This window comes from Aulonocara stuartgranti (assembly GCF_965226115.1).
Source record: "Aulonocara stuartgranti genome assembly, chromosome: 6".
In the NCBI taxonomy this organism is placed as follows: Eukaryota; Metazoa; Chordata; class Actinopteri; order Cichliformes; family Cichlidae; genus Aulonocara; species Aulonocara stuartgranti.
Genome location: NC_138944.1, coordinates 9536175 through 9543519, shown reverse-complemented (window position 1 = coordinate 9543519; position 7345 = coordinate 9536175).

Genomic DNA, 7345 nt, shown 5'->3' with positions numbered 1-7345 from the left:
CTGCCCCCTTTTATGAAGTCTGAGGGAAGCCAAATGACCAGTGTGGGCTGTCATGATGAAAAACTGTTAAGGGTGGGGTTGCTGCTAGCTTATTGTATGTTTCGTGTGAAAGAAAGAAAGAGAGACAAGATTTCTGCCTATTTGTGTGTGTGTGTTAAGTCACAGCCTCTCAAATTAGAGCGAATTCTCAAGTGATGGTGTAATGCTTGTTGGCAAGAAGAGAAGTGGATTAAATTGCAACTTCTACCCCTCTCTAAGGAGATTCTCTCACCCATATTTGGACCCATTTTTGTTGCACATCAGAGTCTGTCCACACTGGTATAAAGATAAAAATTCACAGCAGAGGTCATAAAAACACGTTGAACCAACTCCAGACTATTTTACTCAGATTATTGCTAACCCGCTGGACCCATCTTTAGAAAACTCTGGAAAGCAACTGACTGACAATTTGTAATGTATGTTTTTTTCAGTGATTAAAATGTGCTATGATGTTTTTCTTTTTTCATCAAGCAACTTTTATATTTGTAGTGCATTATCAAAAATCTGTGTCATAGGGTCCAGCAGCAGTTCTGAAGAGTCTCAGACTTAGACAATAGAAAGTTTCCTAACATGCACATGTTCTAATAATAATCCAAAGGGTCTAATCTCATACCATTACATTACAAATGTTACCTTAGGGCAGGTCAGCCTTTGCATCTATTACTGCTTAAAATGACTGCTTTCAAGCACATCAGCAGTAGCTGATGTGCTTGAAAACGTTTGTGAAGATTGAAATGCATTAAAAAGATTAATCTGGGTCTGAAATTTGAAGCCCCCACTTAAGTGCTTTGAACCTGCATTTTTTCTATTGACTGGAAAAAGGGGAACTCCTCTGGTTCCAAAATAAAGTCACTGGAGTTTGTGAAATAATGACCCTATTGCTCATTTGATCTTTAAACTCTGTAAAAACTTTCCTGAAGGATTTATGGTCTCTATTGATTCTTCACTGCTTATCCAGTTCAAGACTGATGGAGCCTATCCCAGCAGTCCCAGAGGTGGAGTAGAGCACCAGTCTATCCCCAGTCCAGGGCAGGTAGACAATCATTTGCACTTACAGCCAATTTAGAATCACAAATTAACCTAACAGACATGTTTTTGGACTATGGGAGAAAGGTCAAGTGTCCAGAACTAACCTATGCAGGCAGAGGGACAACATGCAGATTAATAAAGACAAGCCCCAATTGGCTGGTGGATTCCAGCCCAGGATCCTTTTGCTGTGAGGCAACTGTTCTAACCATTGCACCACTGTGCTGTCGTTTCCGTATAAACTTTCCTGAAGAGTTTAGGATCTCAATCACTATCTAATGCAGCATGGTACACTTTTGTAAATTATGAAACTAGTAACAGTAAAACATGAGGCACTGTATGCTTTAGCGTGTGGCTATACAAGTTGCTCAATGTCAGTTCAAGGCTACAAAATGTCATGGTGGCTAGACCCATCCTTTATACTGCTCAAAAATCAGGTCTCAATGGGGAAAAAAAACACCATGCTGGATGTGTATACGGACATGGACTGGGTAAGAGGATGATTCACATCATTTGATGTACATGAAAATTATCAATCTACAGAGGGCTGAATTCAAAGACACCAAGAAAATCAAAGTGAAAAAATGAAGGAGCGGGCTAGTCAATTTTGCCAGAATTTCATTGTAGCAACAATTGTACACAGTAGTTTGTATGGCCCCCATGTGCTTATATGCATGCCTGACAATGTCGGTGCTCCTAATGAGACGACGGATGTTGACCTTGGAAATCTCCTGCTTGCATACTCTCGCCACATGAGGTTGGGCCTTGTTGTGTCAATGGATCCAAGGATTTTATCCAGATCCCTAATGGCAGTCGGGGGGCTGTTGTCTAGCCCGTCGAGCTCTGATCCACTGACCCATCATCAAACCAGCTAACTATGATGTAAGCAGCTGAGCATTCTCCACAACTTCTCCTGACCTGTTAATGCATCATGTGCTCAGGGATGTACCTGCCAATTCTGGTAACAGACCAAACAATGGTCTCTAACTGCAGGTCATTTTGTATGGTTGTGGCAGTGCTTCTTAGTCTTGAAACTGTGCTGGGTGACACAGCAAACCTTTACTGTGTTTTCTTTGAAAGTAAAATCTCAGCCCACATAAATATATCAACAGCAGTGATCACAAAACGGTGTATAACTGAACACAGTAGTGCGATTTTTAACCAGGTCTTCCCATTAACACCTGACCTGTCCAGAGGGTCAGTCAATGAGCTCGTCAATAGCTTCAATGCTAACATGTTAAATGAAATGGACACTATTGCTCCCATTAAGGTGAAGGTTATCTCTGGAAGGAAAAAGTCTCCATGGAGAAACTCCACACTAGTGAAAAATGAAAAAAAAAGAGTGTAGGAAAGCTGAGCGCAGATGGAGAAAAACAAAACTCCAGGTTCATTATGACATCTATAAAGAGAAACTTCACAATTATAATTTACAACTGAGGAGTGCAAGAAGGTCCTACTTCTCTGACATCATCACTAAAAACAGCCATAATGCTCAGGTCTTATTTTCTACAGTTGACAGGCTAACAAACCCTCGTGTGTCAGTGGCAGCTGAACTTCATTCGACCATGGCCTGCAATGACTTTGCCAAATTCTTCACAGAAAAAATCCAAAAGATTAGACAAGCAATTGGTACATCAACAGCAGATCCAGAATATGTACTGTGTCCACCGAAAAACTGCTTAAACACCATGAAACAGTTTCACCCGATTAACAGCAAATACCTGGAGGACATCATAGGTCAGCTGAACTCCTCCTGCTGTTTAGATGTCCTGCCAACACGTTTTTTCAAAAAGGTCTCAAAGACTTTAGAGTCAGACCTGTTACAGATCGTCAACTTTTCTTTAATGTCAGGTGTGTTTCCAGAATCACTAAAAACTGCTGTAATAAAACCTATACTGAAAAAGGACAATCTTGACAAGACACAAATGAACAACTACAGGCCGATCTCAAATCTCCCATTTTTAAGTAAGATCATTGAAAAAGCAGTTTCTCAACAGCTCAGTTACTTCTTAAAACAGAATAACTGCTATGATGCCTTCCAGTCAGGTTTTAGACAGAACCACAGCACTGAAACCGCTCTGACCAAAGTGTTCAATGACATATGTCTGAATACAGACAGTGGAAAAATGTCAGTCTTAGTTTTACTGGATCTCAGTGCAGCATTTGATACAGTTGACCACAACATATTACTCAAACGACTGGAGAACTGGACAGGTCTTTCAGGAACTGTACTAAACTGGTTCAAAACATACTTAGAAAACAGGAAATACTTTGTATCAATGGGTAACTTCGCATCTGAGCAGACAAGTATCACATGTGGAGTTCCCCAAGGTTCCATCTTGGGACCCTTTCTGTTTAACATTTACATGCTCCCACTGGCACAGATTATAAAGAACAACAAAATAAACTATCATAGCTATGCAGATGACACACAAATATATATCACAATGTCACCAGGAGATCAAGGCCCTGTACAGGCTCTTGGTAAATGCATTGAGGAAATTAATGACTGGTTGTGCCACAATTTTCTCCAGCTAAACAAAAACAAAACTGAGGTAATAGTCTTTGGTGCCAAAGAAAAACGATTACAGGTCACCAGAGAACTTCAATCTATACACCTAAAAACCACAAACCAGGCGAGAAATTTGGGTGTAGTGATGGATGCAGACCTAAACTGGAAAAACACATTAAGACAATAACAAAATCATCTTACTATCACCTCAAGAATATTTCAAGGATAAAAGATCTGATGTCTCAACAGGACCTGGAAAAACTAGTCCATGCATTCATCTTTAGTAGGCTTGATTACTGTAACAGCATCTTTACAGGTCTACCTAAAAAATCAGTCAGACAACTACAGCTCATTCAGAACTCTGCTGCTCGAGTCCTCACTAAGACCAAAAAAGTGGACCACATCAGTCCAGCTCTGAGGTCTTTACACTGGCTGCCTGTCTGTCAGAGGATCGACTTTAAAGTTCTGATGCTGGTCTATAAAGCTCTGAATGGTTTAGGACCAAAATACATCAGTGACCTCCTGACCCAGTATGAACCTTCCAGATCCCTCAGGTCATCTGGATCCGGTCTTTTATCAGTTCCCAGAGTCAGAACCAGACACGGAGAAGCTGCATTCAGCTTTTATGCTCCTTATATCTGGAACAAACTCCCAGAAAGCCTCAGATCAGCTGAAACACTCAGTTTATTTAAATCCAGTTTGAAGACTCACCTATTCTCAGCTGCATTTGAATAAAGCACCAAATCCACACTTTTAAGCTTAAATTTCAAAACTTACATTTAACTACTGATTTTATCTACTGTTCTGATTTTATCTGTTTTGATTTTATATACTGTTTTGTTTGTTTGTTTGTTAATTAGTTAGTTAGTTTGTTTGCTTGTTTTAATCAATTTTAAATCATGCTTTTTATTTGTTTTTGTTTCTAATGTCTCTGTAAAGCACTTTGAATCACCTTGTTGTTGAATTGTGCTATACAAATAAACTTGCCTTGCCTTTTGGAAATGGCATGTATGGATGTACCATCCTAGAGGCTGTAGGCTGAATTGCAAAAATTTTAATCACCCTCAGTCTATATAAGTTTCCTCCATTATCTGGGACAAGTGGGCCATGACATTGACCGAAATCTTTACAACCAATTACTTTATAACAGAGGACCAAACATTATATATTATCACTGCAATTTTATGAATGATTTATAAACCACTGACTTTCCCACATAACTGGAAGAGGAAGTGTTTAAGCAATTTGGTTTAATTTGTAGAGGAGCCTCACCTTATAATGAATGTTACAACAAATAGCTGTCATGTCATGTGCAGCATGAACAGGTTAATAACTGTCTGCACGTGGCTGCATAAAGGAACCCCATAAAAAGCGCTGCCAAGTTGCAAACAGGATTTCTGTATTTCCCACTGTTGTGGCTGCTTGCCATTCAAGGCTAGCCTGGGGCTTGTAGAGTGAAAGAGGAAGACACTTGGCATATAACAGAAATTCTGCTCAATCAAACTAATAATGAACTGATTGTTAAAGTCAGCATTGGCTGAATACTTTAGTGGATTTGGTCTTTGTGTAAAAGAAACCTTTCCACATCATACAGTGGTTTCATCCCCTGCAATAGTATCACTAATCTCTGGCTGTGTTCACCACTTGTTTTAACAACTTATCTGGTATAATATTTAACTTAGACAGAAAATGACATCCCAGCTTTTAGGTGGTGCTGAGTGCCAGGCTAAGCTAATTTCGCCATCCGCTGAATCACAGACTATAAAGATGAACATTCACGTTAATTCAAGGGAAAAGTGAAGACATCTGGAAGCATCTTAAACCCTTATGTTTTCTACTTGCTACAAGGGAAATATTATTGTGGTTTTAAAAAGAAGTCCATGCTGGTCCCTATTAGGATAAAAAAACAAAAATAGGAGCATAAAGAAAGTTGTTTACTGCAGGCCTACTTCATGAGTAACACATCAAAGTATGAGCATGAAGTGTCTCTTGGCTTCATAGTCAGATGTGCCCCATCCAGGCGGTAACCTACCCTTCATCATACATTAGCTAGAAGGTAGAACAGCGTTATCACGATTAGTGTCTTAATCCATACAAGAAACCTTCACACAATACCTTGCATGTAACATTTAACATAAACTGCAACAGTAACCTTTAGTTGTAGTCATACTTTTTTTTTAATAACAGCTTATCTATTGGCACAGTTTTGAATTTCCACAGTCAACAGCAATTCATCACACTGGACAAAACACTTTGCTTTCTTCCTGACTGGGCAGGCTAGCAGTTTCCAGTCTTTGTGCTTAGCTAAGTTAGCTGGCTGGTAGCAGGCATTTAGCACAGACGTAGTACAGAAGCTTTACTGCACCTTTCAAAACTACTTCTTGACCCAATTGATAACAAGATTATACTAAGAAAGCAGAGTTTATTCAACACTTCACTAGGCCTGCTGTATATCAATGTGGAATTTAACTAAAGTACATTAACCTTTCCTATCAGAAAAATGTTTAGTTAAGTATTAAAGATGTCTGAAACAGCCTGATGTACTAATTGGCAGCACTGTTAATGGTTCAGGGTCAAAAAGTCCATTAAGGGGCTGGTGAAAGCCGGAACATTCTTCACTCGGATGGCGGACTCTATTCTGGAGCATTGTACAGTTTGCCATACAAGCTGAGAGGAATGCCTAACCTCTTTGCTAAAGGTCTCAAACACTTCATGGCATCAGACCTTACTGTGAAAGTTTTCAAACTGGGTTGGAGTTGCAGCAGGGCGCAGAAACAGTTGAGAGATAGAGTGGAACAAGGCCAAACAAATTCAAGGGGCTTTCAAGCCCTGCCAAGCATGAGCTGCATGTTATTTTTCAAGCCTCTGTAAGTGTTTTGATCATCCTGTGCAAGCAGAGTATTCGCTTTCAGCACATTCTCACCACTGAACACCTTTCAGGGACACATATCCTTCCGACTTAACTGAATGGTGGCTGTTTAACAGGTAGAGCTGGTTTGATAAGCCACAGCGTGAAGACCAGTATGCATCTATTTAGGCAAGGCTGTGCTTACAATAATGTTTACTACTATGAAAGAGGGAGCTTATCCCAAAGAATAGCTTTGATCCTGTAGCATTTTTCTCCAATGACTGTAAAACTGATTTTTCAAACCACATCCATTTTTAAAAGTTTCCCATAAGCTGGGTGGATGTGTAGAGGAACACATCCTAGCATGCAATAGGTGGAGAAACAAAAGACATGTCTTGTGTACTGAAAAGAACACAATTAAAATACCATTTAACAAACACAAAACTCGGAATAACTACCGGATGAAAAAGACAAAAACCACTTGATCAAAACTACTCTGAGGCAGACTGAAGCATATTTTCCCTACTGGCTGTAAACACATAGTCTGACTATGATTTTCCAGCTCCTGCAAGGCCCACAAATTAACTTCAACAAAAGAGCATTCACTACACCAGCTATATAAAAAACTTTATATACTGTATGTAATACTGCACAAGCAATGTTAGGAAGGGAGAAAACTCAGCAAGTTACCAAGTAAATAAAATCAAATACGTAAATACACATTACACCATGAGCGTATATCCGCAGAATAGTAAGCACATAGCTTATCAGTAAGACAGGAGATTTGGGGCAAAGACTTATCATATAACTTGGCCTTCTATTACAAAGATTAATGTTACACTGCCACCAGGTGCTTGTTACCGCCACACTTTGGTAAGTAAGAAGTTGCTTCTTTACTGAGAGACTTGCTCTCATGCACC